Source organism: Chrysemys picta, chromosome 15 (genome assembly GCF_011386835.1).
Source record: "Chrysemys picta bellii isolate R12L10 chromosome 15, ASM1138683v2, whole genome shotgun sequence".
Lineage (NCBI taxonomy): Eukaryota > Metazoa > Chordata > Testudines > Emydidae > Chrysemys > Chrysemys picta.
This window is the reverse complement of record NC_088805.1, coordinates 653,640-666,770: the sequence shown is the minus strand read 5'-3', so window position 1 is coordinate 666,770 and position 13,131 is coordinate 653,640. Positions and strand designations below refer to the sequence as shown.

The 13,131-nt window shown below is 49.8% G+C and overlaps 1 long non-coding RNA gene across 2 annotated transcripts; it reads left to right on the top strand.

The window, feature by feature from the left end:
• Positions 1 to 1,869: 1,869 nt before the first annotated feature.
• Positions 1,870 to 13,131, top strand: LOC135975824 (uncharacterized). Of its 2 annotated transcripts, XR_010592873.1 has the most exons (4): positions 1,902 to 1,976; positions 3,512 to 3,624; positions 10,123 to 10,280; positions 11,985 to 13,129. It is a non-coding gene; the product is annotated as an uncharacterized LOC135975824 (long non-coding RNA). The 2 variants fall into 2 exon arrangements; XR_010592874.1 differs by lacking the exon at positions 3,512 to 3,624 and having other exon boundaries at positions 1,870 to 1,976; positions 11,985 to 13,131.

Sequence of the window (13,131 nt, the reverse complement as noted above, 5' to 3'; positions counted from 1 at the left end):
CTCGCCAACGCCCGCACGTAGGTCTCCACGTGGGGCAAGGCAGGTACCAGGAGGCAACGGACACCATGCTTCCTGGTCAAGGTGGGGAAGGGGCCCCGGCCGCTATAGATGGTAGCAGAGGCGGTGGATGGGGGAGATGACGTAGCGGCAGGCGGGGGGGCCGCCGCCACCTGGGCATATGCCCTGGGAGCTGGGGGTGGGACACCCATAGAGCTGGTGGAGGGAACAGCAGGGAGGGACGCCGCGGCTTGTTGCGGGGCCGCGGCAGTGGGGGCACCCCCTGCCATGGAGGGCCTGGCTTTTCTAGCGGGGCCTTTACCCTTCTTCGTGCCCTGGCCCTTCCTGCCGGCTGGGGGGACTCCCCCAGAGTCAGAGGGGGCGAGAGACGTGGCAGCAGCGGAGGTCACCTCGTTACCCCTGCTGCCGGCGCTCCAGCAGGGATGGTAGTAGGTGGCTCGGCAGCGGCGGTTGAGGTAGAGGCTAGGGGGGGTGATGGTGGGGTGGGTGGAGGAGGGGCAGCAGGGTCTGCCCGAGGGGTCTTACTCTCCTCATCCCCTGCCATAATGAGGATGGGGGGAGAGCAAACACTGGAGGGGGGATAGGGAAGGGGGAAGCAGGTCGACCACTCCTCCCCGCTAGGCTGTAGGCAGGGGAGGAGGGCACCAAAAAACAGGGGGGTGGATGGGGGGCTATCAAGGACTAGGGGTCAGTCACCGACTCAGGGAAGGTTTCTGGCTCCTCTTGTTGCACCAAGGAAGGGAGGAGATAACAGCATTGGGGTGGGGGGTGCAGTGAAATAGAATCAAACTAAAATGGGGAGGGGCACAAGCGCATAGGAGGGGACATGGGCGCACGAGGGGAGGGGCTAATCAGGGTAAGGGGACCGCAGGGGGAAGGGAGCAACCAGGTTGGAAATGGGGCAGAGAAACCACGGGGCTAGCTTCGGAAGCTGGGGCAGGTCAAACAAAGGCTGCAGAGGGAAAGGGTGGGGCAGACAAACAAACTGGAGCTAGCGAGGAGCTGGGGCAAGGGGAAGGGGCAAAAGACAGCAAGGGGCAAATGGGTAGGCAGCAGGGGCAAAGCTGTGGGCTTGTTGCAGGGGGGAAAGGGTCAATCCAAAAAGAGGGGGCACGTGCACCCACGTGCGCTTGCAACAAAAAAGAAAGTCCTTGCAAGCTGGCTGCTGCATCAGGCCCAATGGTGGCAACAGGGTGTAGCAAGCCTTGGGGAGCAGCTGAAATCCCCGAGGCAGGAGCTCAAGGTAGATGATAAGTAGCCAGAGGGGGTGGTGGAGGGGGCAATGATGATGGTGGTGGGGGGAGGGACACGGATGGACCAGGGGGCAGGCTCCAAGCCACACCCCCTGTGTCCCCACAAACACAGTCTAGATCCCCACCACAAGAGCACAGTTCAAAAGTTACTCAGTCCAGGAGGGCCCACTCCACCCAGGTGGAGGTGGTGGTATTCCCAGCAGCATGAGCAATGGTTGGGGTCTCTCCCTCCCCTCCTCTGGGGAGTGGGCCAGCAGGCCCCCCCCCCCCCCCCCCCCCCCCAAGGGGCTGTAGCTGGAGCAGTAGCACCCAAAGGTGTGGGTGGGTCTAGCAGCTAGTCAGCCAGCAAGCAGGTAGCAGAGAAAGAGGAGGAGCAGCCCCCTCCCTCCAGGCCAGAGGGTTACAGGAGAGTGATCTATTAGTCCCAGGTCAGACAGGGTTTCTGTTCCCTGAGTGACCAGAACAGGGGCTGCCCTAGAGTAATCAGGAACCTGCTAGAACCAGTTAAGGCAGGCAGGCTAATTAGGACACCTGGAGCCAATTAAGAAGAAGCTTCTAGAATCAATTAAGGCAGGCTAATCAGGGCACATGGGTTTTAAAAAGGAGCTCACTTCAGTTTGTGTTGGGAATGTGAGGAGCTGGGAGTGTGCTGTGGGAGGACTGAGGAGCATAAGTGTTATCAGACACCAGGAGGAAGGTCCTGTGGTGAGAATAAGGAAGGTGGTTGGAGGAGGCCATGGGGAAGTAGCCCAGGGAGTTGTAGCTGTCATGCAGCTGTTACAGGAGGCATTATAGACAGCTGCAGTCCACAGGGCCCTGGGCTGGAACCTAGAGTAGAGGGTGGGCCTGGGTTCCCCCCACACCTCCCAATTGACTTGGACTGTGGGTTCTCCCTCAGGGGAAGGTCTCTGGGCTGTTCTCCAACCCACATGGTGAATCTCTGAGGCAAGAAAATCCACCACTAAGTGCAGGACCCACCAAGATAGAGGAGGAACTTTGTCACAGTCCCTAAGTGCATGGCCTTGCACTTCGCACTATTAAATTTCATCCCATTTCTATTACTCCAGTGTTCAAGATTGTCCAAATCTTCTTGTATGATATTGCAGTCCTTCTTTGTACTGGCAATCCCTCCCAAATTTGTGTCATCCACAGATTTTTATTAGCACAATGCCACTTTTGGTGCCGTGGTCATTAATCATAGAATCATAGGAATGGAAGAGACCTTGAGAGGTCATCTAGTCCAGTCCCCTGCACTCATGGTAGGACAAAGTATTATCTAGATGAAAATTTTAAGTAAGATTGGACCCAAAACTGATCCTTGAGGAACTCCACTAGTAACCTCCCACCGGCCTGACAGTTCACCTTTTAGTATGTAGTGTCCCCTGTAACCTTGGGATGGAGTTGATTTCCCCATCACTTGAAATCTTTAAATCAAGACTGGATGTCTTTCTAAAAGATCTTTGTAGCTCGGCTAGGTATTCTGAGCTTGATGCAGGAATTGGTTGGGCAAGTTCTCTGGCCTGTGCTGAGCAAGAGGCCAGACTTGATGATCTTCATGGTCCATTCTGGCCTTATGTAAAACTCCAGCGGAGACTTTGGCCAACCGATAGCGCTGTAACCATAGCAACCATTCAAGAGTGCAAGTATCAGGGGTAGCTGTGTTAGTCTGTATCCACAAAAACAACAAGGAGTCCAGTGGCACCTTAAAGAAGTGAGTTTTTTTACCCACGAAAGCTTATGCCCAAATAAATCTGTTATTCTTTAAGGTGCCACTGGACTCCTTGTTGTTTTTGCATTCAAGAGGACTCATCTGTCTTAGTTTCACTCCAGGCTCATCCTTGCATTCCTCTTCCAAATGCTCCCCCACCCCTTGGGACAGTGAACACTCTCTCAATGGAACCAGGCACAGCATTTACTTGAGCACAAGGTTCCATTTGTTCTGAATTCTGGCACAGCTACAATGTAGGAATCAATTTATCCAGTTGGTTACATTTCTGGGTGCTGCTCCCACAGGGTGTTGTAAGAAAGAACCAGCAAAATTCCCTTTTATTTGACTCTATAAGCAGGGGTGCCCATTATGCCCTATGCTGTGACACCATTAGTCATGTCCTTCTCAATACTGCATTGCAGGTATGAACTATGTGACCCTCCCTTCCCTCTTTGCTGTGATACCCTCACCTATTGATACCCTCAATCTGTTAGTCTTTAAGGTGCCACCAGACTCCTTGTTGTTTTTGTAGCTACAGACTAACACGGCTACCTCCTGATACTGCTCACCTACTGTAAGCCACCAGTCCAGCATGTTCATTACTCACCACCCTTGAAGTGATGACAACCCCACCTGTGGCCGAAGGTAAACTGGAATGTAACTTGCATTTGTTCCCGTTGGACTCAACAGCAATTTCACACCCAGATAATTTATAGCCATTGGGTCCAATTCTCTTTTCCACTAAACGGGGTGGAACTGCCCTGTAGAACTGCCTGGGTGTAAATGGTTTCCCTGGCTGAGAGAGGGCTATTTAAATGGTTCTGTTCTGGCCCCCCAATCCAGATTCTTGGACAGGATGTGGCCCAGGGATGAAGGGGGCATGGGCATAGCACACGGGAATGCAGCTACCCTTGCTTGGTGGATGACTCATAAGGAACCATTTCAGCTCTATTAGCGGTAAATATGCCCTCTGGCCTGTGATGGGACACTAGATAGGGTGGGATCTGCATTACTACAGAGAAATCTTTCCTGGGTGTCTGGTTGGTAAGTCTTACCCAAATGCTCAGGGTTTAGCTGATCACCATATCTGGGGTCGGGAAGGAATTTTCCTCCAGGGCAGATTGGAAGAGGCCCTGGAGGTTTTTCGCCTTCCTCTGGGGCACGGGTCACTTGCTGGAGGATTCTCTGCACCTTGAAGTCTTTAAACTACAAGTTGAGGACTTCAGTAGTTCAGACATAGGTCAGGGGTTTGTTACAGGAGTGGGTGGGTGAGATTCTGTGGCCTGCGTTTTGCAGGAGGTCAGACTAGAAGATCATAATGGTTCCTTCTGACCTTAAAGTCTGTGAGTCGGACAGAACATTGATTAAGGCACCCTCAAGGTCACTCTAAGATATTGTACACTGGGGGCTGGGAAGACCTCTGGTTGACTGGAGCATTCAGGAGGTGCAAGCTGGTCCTTTGTCTCTCCTCAACCTCCATCCCTTAGCCAAGTGCAGGAATGGAGGGACAGAATTTGGGCCAAAGCATCCAATCCTTCTGATGGAGGCAAAACTCAGGTGGAATTTGATAGGGGATTTATCTGTGTCTGGGCTGCAGGATCGGGCGTTAGTCACTGTGTAGCCTGAGCTATAGATTATGTATTAATTATATTGATTACTTAAGAATTCTCAATTATCACTTTGAGGGTTGACAGGTTCTTGCCCCAAGATCAGGCCCAGTATTATTAAAATTACTATATAGTTGGGAACCCCGATGTGCACAGTTGCAACACTCACACTATAAAAACAACGAGGAGTCCAGTGGCACCTTAAAGACTAACAGATTTATTTGGGTATAAGCTTTTGTGGATAAAAACCCCACTTCTTCAGATGCATGGAGTGAAAATTACAGATACAGGCACATGAAGAGAAGGGAGTTCCCTTACAAGTGGAGAACCAGTGATGACAAGGCCAATTCAGTCAGGGTGGATGTGGTCCACTCTCAATAACTGAGGAGGATGTGTCAATACCAAGAGAGGGAAAATTGCTTTTGTAGTGAGCCAGCCACCCTCAGTCCCTATTCAAGCCCAAATTAATGGTGTTGAGTTTGCAAATGAATTGTAGCTCTGCAGTTTCTCTTTGAAGTCTGTTTATGAAGTTTTTTACTTGAAGAATGCCTACTTTTAAATCTGTTGTTGAATGTCCAGGGAGACTGAAGTGCTCTTCTACTGGCTTTTGTATGTTACCATTCGTGATGTCTGATTTGTGTCCATTTATTCTTTTACGTAGAGACTGTCCGGTTTGGCCAATGTACATGGCAGAGGGGCATTGCTGGCACATGATGGCATATATCACATTAGTAGATGTGCAGGTGAATGAGCCCCTGATGGTGTGGCTGGTGTGGTTGGGTCCTATGATGGCGTCGCTAGAGTAGATATGGGGACAGAGTAGGCAACAAGGTTGGTTACAGGGATTGGTTCCTGGATTAGTGTTTCTGTGGTATGGTGTGTAGTTGCTGGTGAGTAATTGCTTCAGGTTGGGGGGCTGTCTGTAAGCGAGAACTGGCCTGCCTCCCAAGGTCTGTGAGAGTGAGGGATCATTTTCCAGGATAAGCTGGAGATCGTTGATGATGTGCTGGAGATTTTAGCTGCAGGCTGTACGTGATGGCCAGTGGTGTTCTGTTATTTTCCTTGTTGGGCCTGTCCTGTAATAGGTGACTTCTGGGTACCTGTCTTGCTCTGTCATTCTGTTTCCTCACTTCCCCAGGTGGGTATTGTAGTTTTAAGAATGCTTGATAAAGATCTTGTATGTGTTTGTCTCTGTCTGAGGGATTGGAGCAAATGCAGTTGTATCTTAAGACTTGGCTGTAGACCATGGATCATGTGATATGTCCTGGATGGAAGCTGGAGGCATGTAGGTAAGAATAGCGGTCAGTAGGTTTCCAGTATAGGGTGGTGTTTATGTGACCATCACTTATTTGCACTGTAGTGTCCAGAAAGTGGATCTCTTGTGTGGACTGGTCCAGGCTGAGGTTGACGGTGGGTTGGAAATTGTTGAAATCCAGGTGGAATTCTGCAAGGGCCTCATTCCTGTGAGTCCGTATGATGATGTCATCAGTGTAGCACTAGTAGAGTTGGGGCACTAGGGGACGAGAGCTGAGGAAGCGTTGTTCTAAGTCAGCCACAAAAATGTTGACATACTGTGGGTCCATGCGGGTACCCATAGCAATGCCGCTGACTTGAAGGTATAAGTTGTCCCCAAATCTGAAGTGGTTGTGGGTGAGGACAAAGTTACAAAGCTCAGCCACCAGGTGTGCTGTGGCCTCATCAGGGATACTGTTCCTGACAGCTTATAGTCCATCCTCATGTGGAATATTGGTGTAAAGTGCTTTTACATCCATGGTGGCCAGGATGGTGTTTTCAGGAAGAACACCAATACATTGTAGTTTCCTCAGGAAGTCGGTGGTGTCTCAAAGATAGCTGGGAGTGCTGGTAGCATAGGGTCTGAGGAGAGAGTTCAAATAGCCAGATAATCCTGCTGTAAGAGTGCCAATGCCTGAGATGGTGGGGCGTCCAGGATTTCCAGGTTTATGGATCTTGGGTAGCGGATAGAATACCCCGGTCGGGGCTCTAGGGGTGTGTCTATATAGATTTGTTCCCATGCTGTAGCAGGGAGTTTGTTGAGCAGATGGTGTAGTTTCTTTTGATACTCCTCAGTGGGATCGGAGGATAGTGGCCTGTAGAATGTGGTGTTGGAGAGTTGTCTGGCAGCCTCCTGTTCATAATCCGACCTGATCATGATGAATACAGCACCTCCTTTGTCAGCCCCTTTGTTTATGTCAGAGTTGTTTCTAGTATCAGGGGGTAGCCGTGTTAATCTGTATCTACAAAAACAACAAGGAGTTTGGTGGCACCTTAAAGACTAACAGATTTATTTGGGCATAAGCTTTCATGGGTAAAAACCTCACTTCTTTGGATGCATAGAGTGAAAGTTACAGATGCAGGCATTATATACTGACACATGGAGAGCAGGGAGTTACTTCGCAAGTGGAGAACCAGTGTTGACAGGGCCAATTCAATCAGAGTTGTTTCTGAGGCTGTGGATGGTGTTGCATTCTGTACAGCTGAGGTTATGGGGCAAGTGATGCTGTTTGTTCGCAATTTCAGCCTGTGCATGTCTGCAGAAGCACTCTATGTAGAAGTCCAGTCTGTCATTTCGACCATCAGAAGGAATCCACACAGAATTCTTCTTGTAGTGTTGGTAGGAGGGTTCCAGTGGATCAGTGCACTGTTCAGTGGTGTGTTGAAAATATTCCTTGAGTCGGAGACAGCGAAAGTAGGCTTCCAGATCATCGCAGAACTATATTGTAGCTCTGCAGTTTCTCTGTAAAGTCTGTTTTTGACGTTTTTTTGTTGCAGGATGGCTACTTTTAAATCTGTTATTGAATGTCCAGGGAGATTGAAGTGCTCTCCTACTGGCTTTTGTATGTTACCATTCCTGATGTCTGATTTGTGTCCATTTATTCTTTTATGTACAATTCATTTGCAAACTTAACACCATTCATTTGGGCTTGAATAGGGACTTGGAGTGGCTGGCTCACTCCAAAAGCAATTTCCCCTCTCTTGGTATTGACACCTCCTCATCAATTATTGGGAGTGGACCACATCCACCTTGACTGAATTCGTCTTGTCAACACTGGTTCTCCACTTGTAAGGTAACTCCCTTCTCTTCATGTGCCAGTATATTTATGCCTGTATCTGTAATTTTCACTCCATGCACTAGACGGTGACCAGCCCTTTGTGGAGAAAGAAGTGGTTCAGAACTATATAGAAAAGATGGACGAGCACAAGTCCTTGGGGCCAGATACACTGCATCCGAGGGTGCTAAAGGAGTTGGCAGATGTGATTGCAGAGCCATTGGCCATTATCTTTGAAAACTCACGGCGATCAAGGGAGGTCCCAGATGACTGAAAAGGCTAATGTAGTGCCCATCTTTAAAAAAGGGAAGAAGGAGGATCCGGGGAACTACTGGCCAGTCAGCCTCACCTCAGTCCCTGCAAAAATCATGGAGCAGGTCCTCAAGGGATCAATTTTGAAGGACTTTGAGGAGAGGAAAGTGATCAGGAACAGTCAGCATGGATTCACCAAGGGCAAGTCATGCCTGACTAACCTAATTGCAACAGAGTCCTGTAGCATCTTAGTCTCTAAGGTGCCACAAGTACTCCTGTTCTTTTTGCGGATACAGACTAACACAGCTGCTACTCTGAAAAGAGTCCTGTGGCACCTTATAGACTAACAGACGTATTGGAGCATAAGCTTTCATGGGTGAATACCCACTTCATCAGATGCATGTATTCAAGCACAAAAGCTTATGCTCCAATATGTCTGCTAGTCTATAAGGTGCCACAGGACTCTGTCACTTTTTACAGAACCAGACTAACACGGCTACCCCTCTGATATGATGAGAGAACTGACTCTGTGGATGAGGGGAAAGCAGTGGACATGTTGTTCCTTGACTTTAGCAAAGCTTTTGATATGGTCTCCCACAGTCTTCTTGCCAGCAAGTTAAAGAAGTATGGGCTGGATGAATGGACTATAAGGTGGATAGAAAGCTGGTTAGATCATTGGGCTCAATGGGTAGTGATCAATGGCTCCATGTCTAGTTGGCAGCTGGTATCAAGCAGAGTGCCCCAAGGGTTGGTCCTGGGGCCGGTTTTGTTCATGTCATCCTCCAGATCATTAAAGAAGATATTGGATTGCACCCTCAGCAAGTTTGCAGATGACACTAAACTGGGAGGAGTGGTAGATACGCTGGAGGGTAGGGATAGGATACAGAGGGACCTAGACAAATTAGAGGATTGGGCTAAAAGAAATCTGATGAGGTTCAACAAGGACAAGAGCAGAATCCTGCACTTAGGACGGAAGAATCCCATGCACTGCTACAGACTAGGGACCGAGTGGCTAGGCAGCAGTTCTGCAGAAAAGGACCTAGGGGTTACAGTGGATGAGAAGCTGGATATGAGTCAGTGTGCCCTTCTTACCAAGAAGGCTAACGGCATTGTGGGCTGTATAAGTAGGGGCATTGGCAGCAGATCGAGGGACGTGATCATTCCCCTCTATTCAGCATTGGTGAGGCCTCATCTGCCCATATAAATCTGTTAGTCTTTAAGGTGCCACCAGACTCCTCATTGTTTTTGTGGATACAGACTAACACTGCTACCCCTCTGATACTCACACTATAGGAATTCTTCTATATTTACAATAATTTATTAGTTCATTTAGCAAAGTCACAAACTCTCTATCCCAGTAAGGTGGCTAGAGATAATACAGAATGTTACATGCACAGCCACATACTCACACCATGCCTTGCAGAACAACCTGAATGTTAGCCATTATCTTCCTCATCACCATCACCTTCCTCATCATCGCCAGTGGCCAACACCCTGGCACCTCCCAAGGGCTACATCTCTCTCTTCTCTCACTCACAGGCTGGATAATATGTTATCCTGACACCACTATGTCTAATGCATAGTCACTAGGGGTTTCTCCCCTCTTCCTTATTTGTATGTCCTCACCCTACTAATGTTGGGGTGCCCTTCTCCTGTAGATAAGTTGAGATCATTAATACACTAATTATCATATACATCAATTCGTTGCCATGGCACTCTTGTAGCAGACATTTGCGGATGTTCTATCCAAAAGCCAGTGTTCGCTCATACTCCTGTGGCTGGCTGATGTCATTAGGGACCAAATTCCCCCTGCCACTCTATTTCCAGTTCCCCAAAATTTAGGGGTGACTGTTAGGTCATTTATCTGTGCCCAAGTTCATAGGCCTCAAGCCTGATGCTAACTGCTGAAGCCAACATCTTACAGGAGACAAGTTTGTAGGTTCTGTGCGTTACTGTTCAATATAATGAAGGCAAGCTAGCCCTGTGGGCTACAACTGAAACCCTTTCAATAGCTGGGGATTAATGAGCACAACAACCTTGTGCTTTTACTGGCTCTGCACTGTGTCCTAACTCAAGCAATTACTGATTTGAGCATCTGGAGAACACACAACTCATTTAAGCCGTGGCAGGATTAATACAGTCCTAGAGGGCACACTCTCCTGGCCTTCTCCAAAGCCTCCCCATTAATCCTCTCCCATGTCTCTCCATGTACGCAGGTGAACAGAAGAGACGACGCCAGGCTGCGCCTGCAAACTCAGCAGCTGCCCATCCGGAGGAAGCTAGCTCTCCCAAACTCCTTTCAATATTATTTGGCAGCACAGCTCCAGTTCACATCACTCTGGGCCTATCCTGAGGCTGGGACTCCACACCCAGGGTAAGCCAGAGGACTGATCCTGTTCCCCATATGCCACTCCAGCAGCATAGAGGGCCAGACCTGTGCAACGGGAGGCCGGGGTAGAATTCCCCTGGCACAGGCCCTCACAAGGATCTACTGAGGGCATGAGAGGCGAGGGCCATAGTCCCTCCCCGAGGGGATTCCTAGGGAGCCATCAGGAGATGACTGTAAATCAGGGCACTTCTGCAGCTGCTCATCTACACCAAGTACCCTGCCGGCCCCCAGCCAGCTCATAATCCAAAGGCACAAATGTGGCGTGAAGTTGGTTTGACCCTCCGCCCCCTGTGCTGCACTCTATAGGGGCAGCGTGCAGAATCTCAGCCTAGAAGACTCAAGGGGAAGAGCCCCTGGGCTGCCCCTACACATAGGAGCCGAGGGGGACATGCCCTGGATCCCACTCCCTGGCAGGAGCTCATGGGCCAAATTAAAACATCTGGAGGCCCCCAGATGCGGCCTCCGGGCCGTAGTTTGCCCACCCCTGGTCCAGTTCACCAGGAGGGGATGATAAGCCATGCCTGTGGACTGCTTTAAAAGCATTGTTCTCTAAATCTTTATTCCTACTGTTAAAACAACCGTACTTTGGTTTAAGCCGTCTGTCGGGTCACTGCTCACCCCGGTCGGACTCCTGAAGGGAAGAACCACAGGTGCTGCGCTCAGTCAGCATGGTAACACACAGGTGCTGTAGCCCAGGAGAGGGAGAACGGCAGGATTCTGCCCCAGGAGAGGAAAAGGCACAAGGCTGACAGCTGAGGAGGTGGCCCAGAGAGGGAACGGGGGTGCCGCTTGCCCTATTCCCATGACACAGGTGACCATCCTTGCTTACCCTGCCGCCACCCTGAATGGTTAGAATAGGCAAAGAGGAAATAACAAGCCAACCCCTGCAGTCTATACCCGCAGCCATCCCCTCCAACATCAATAACAGGAAACAGCCACTTAACAGAGAACCCAGAGGAAACAGGACTAGAAGCCTAGATGGGTTACCCCAGCCCTCTGCTGGCTCCAAGCGGCAGCCAAAGCCCAAGCTTTGCTCCAGGGTAATCAATGGAGCTGCACCATCTTCAGTGGCTGATTCCCAGAAGCTTCGGTAAAAGACAGATCATTTGTTCTAGCTCCACTCACCTGCCATAGCTCGAGGTTACAAGATGTGTCACTCAGTGACACAGCAACAATAGGCACAAGAGAGAAACGACCCCTTCCTAGAGAGCTTCCGGGTTCTTGGTAGCGTCTCACTATTGGCTCGCTCTCTTAGGTTCACTATTTTCCCCAGAATGCCTTTCTAGGGGCGGCCCTTTACATTTGGCAGAACCAAGCAACCACAGCGCTGATGTGCCTCTTTCGCAGGAGGTTGGATCTGTTTCCCTTCCAGCCAGTTTAGACGTCTGTCAGACTTGCCCTTTCCTATTACTAAGGAGCTGGCCTAGGAGGTGGGACCTGTTCCAGGGCAGGGAACTATCCATTCATGCCAATGGCTACAGTTCCAGCTTTGTTTTCTTTTTTTAAATCAAATGCAACTAAATCGTAACCTTAGCCTAGCCCCACAGCTGCAAACACACACAAGAGGTGACTATATCCCTGACAGACGAGACGACTGAGCTGCCTCTGATGGGATGTCTGAAAACAGTTCCCATCTCTGACCCTCCATGGCTTCCTAATGGCATGGCTGCTTCTCTTGTCTGTCTGCAGGGGCCTGTTTGGTTGTTGAGGCTGATACACCACGTGGGGCCTGGATTTGCTGCTGCTGTTTCCCACCGTTAGTGGCTGTGCACTGTTGCCAACACAGGACCTGGCGCTCTCAGAGCTACTCTCCTTGTTCCTGCCGTAGGATGGACCTTTGGGGTGTCTGGGACATAAAACCGCAGGGTGGATGTGATAGCTCTTCCCAAGGGGAAGCCAATGAGATTTGGGCACCAAACTTGCTTGTAGCCCATGCCCCGGTCACATGGCAGGGGCCAGTATCCATTGACGGCAGCAGCTCCTGTTAGAGCCAGCCAGGCAGAGTAAGGGTAACAGAATAGCTTCCCCTCTTGGCTTTGATAGTGGAGACAGCCTGGTAAATAAGTAGGGTTGCCAACTCTCCAGGATTATCCTAGAGTCTCCAGGAATTAAAGATGAATCTTTAATTAAAGATGATGTCATGTGATGAAACCTTCAGGAATATGTCCAACCAAAACTGGCAACCCTAATGAGTAGCCCAACAGGTTCTAAGTTTTCCCTGATTAATGACTATTCACTCTATCTCAAACCATTTCTGTCACAGCAGGGGGCCCTGACTTACATCCCTGCACCCCACACAGGGTGTAAATCGGGCAGAATTAGGCCCAGGGAGTTCAAGAGCAGCCATGTCCCAATCACATTACCCCCAAGCCGAGTGATTCTGGTTGCCTCCCAGGGGATAGTTGGGGCAGAAGGGGTTTGTAACAGTCCTTACATGTTTTGCTGGGAGGATCATGCACGGATTACCGTAGTAACAGCTGTAATTGTCCCAGGGAAGCTAGGCCTGGTTCTCTGCTGTCTTGTGCAGTCACTTACACCCGTGCCAAGAAAAGTCATCGGCATGGATGCACTTCATGCCCACTCGGCAAAGCTGTAATTGGCTACATGAGGTGCCAAGCAGTGGAGAAGCCAGCCTGGCATCTTTAGGTAACATCCAAGCCAAGAATTTCCCCACTTTGGGTCTGATCCAACATCCACTGAAGACTTCCTTTGACCGTAATGATCTTGGATGAGGCCCTTAACCCCTGGCCATTTGCAGCACCCTGCTGAGCTTTAGGTCTCTCTGTGGGAGCAAAGTATTGATCAAATGCAGTTTGTATCAGTTTTCAGGTTGTAT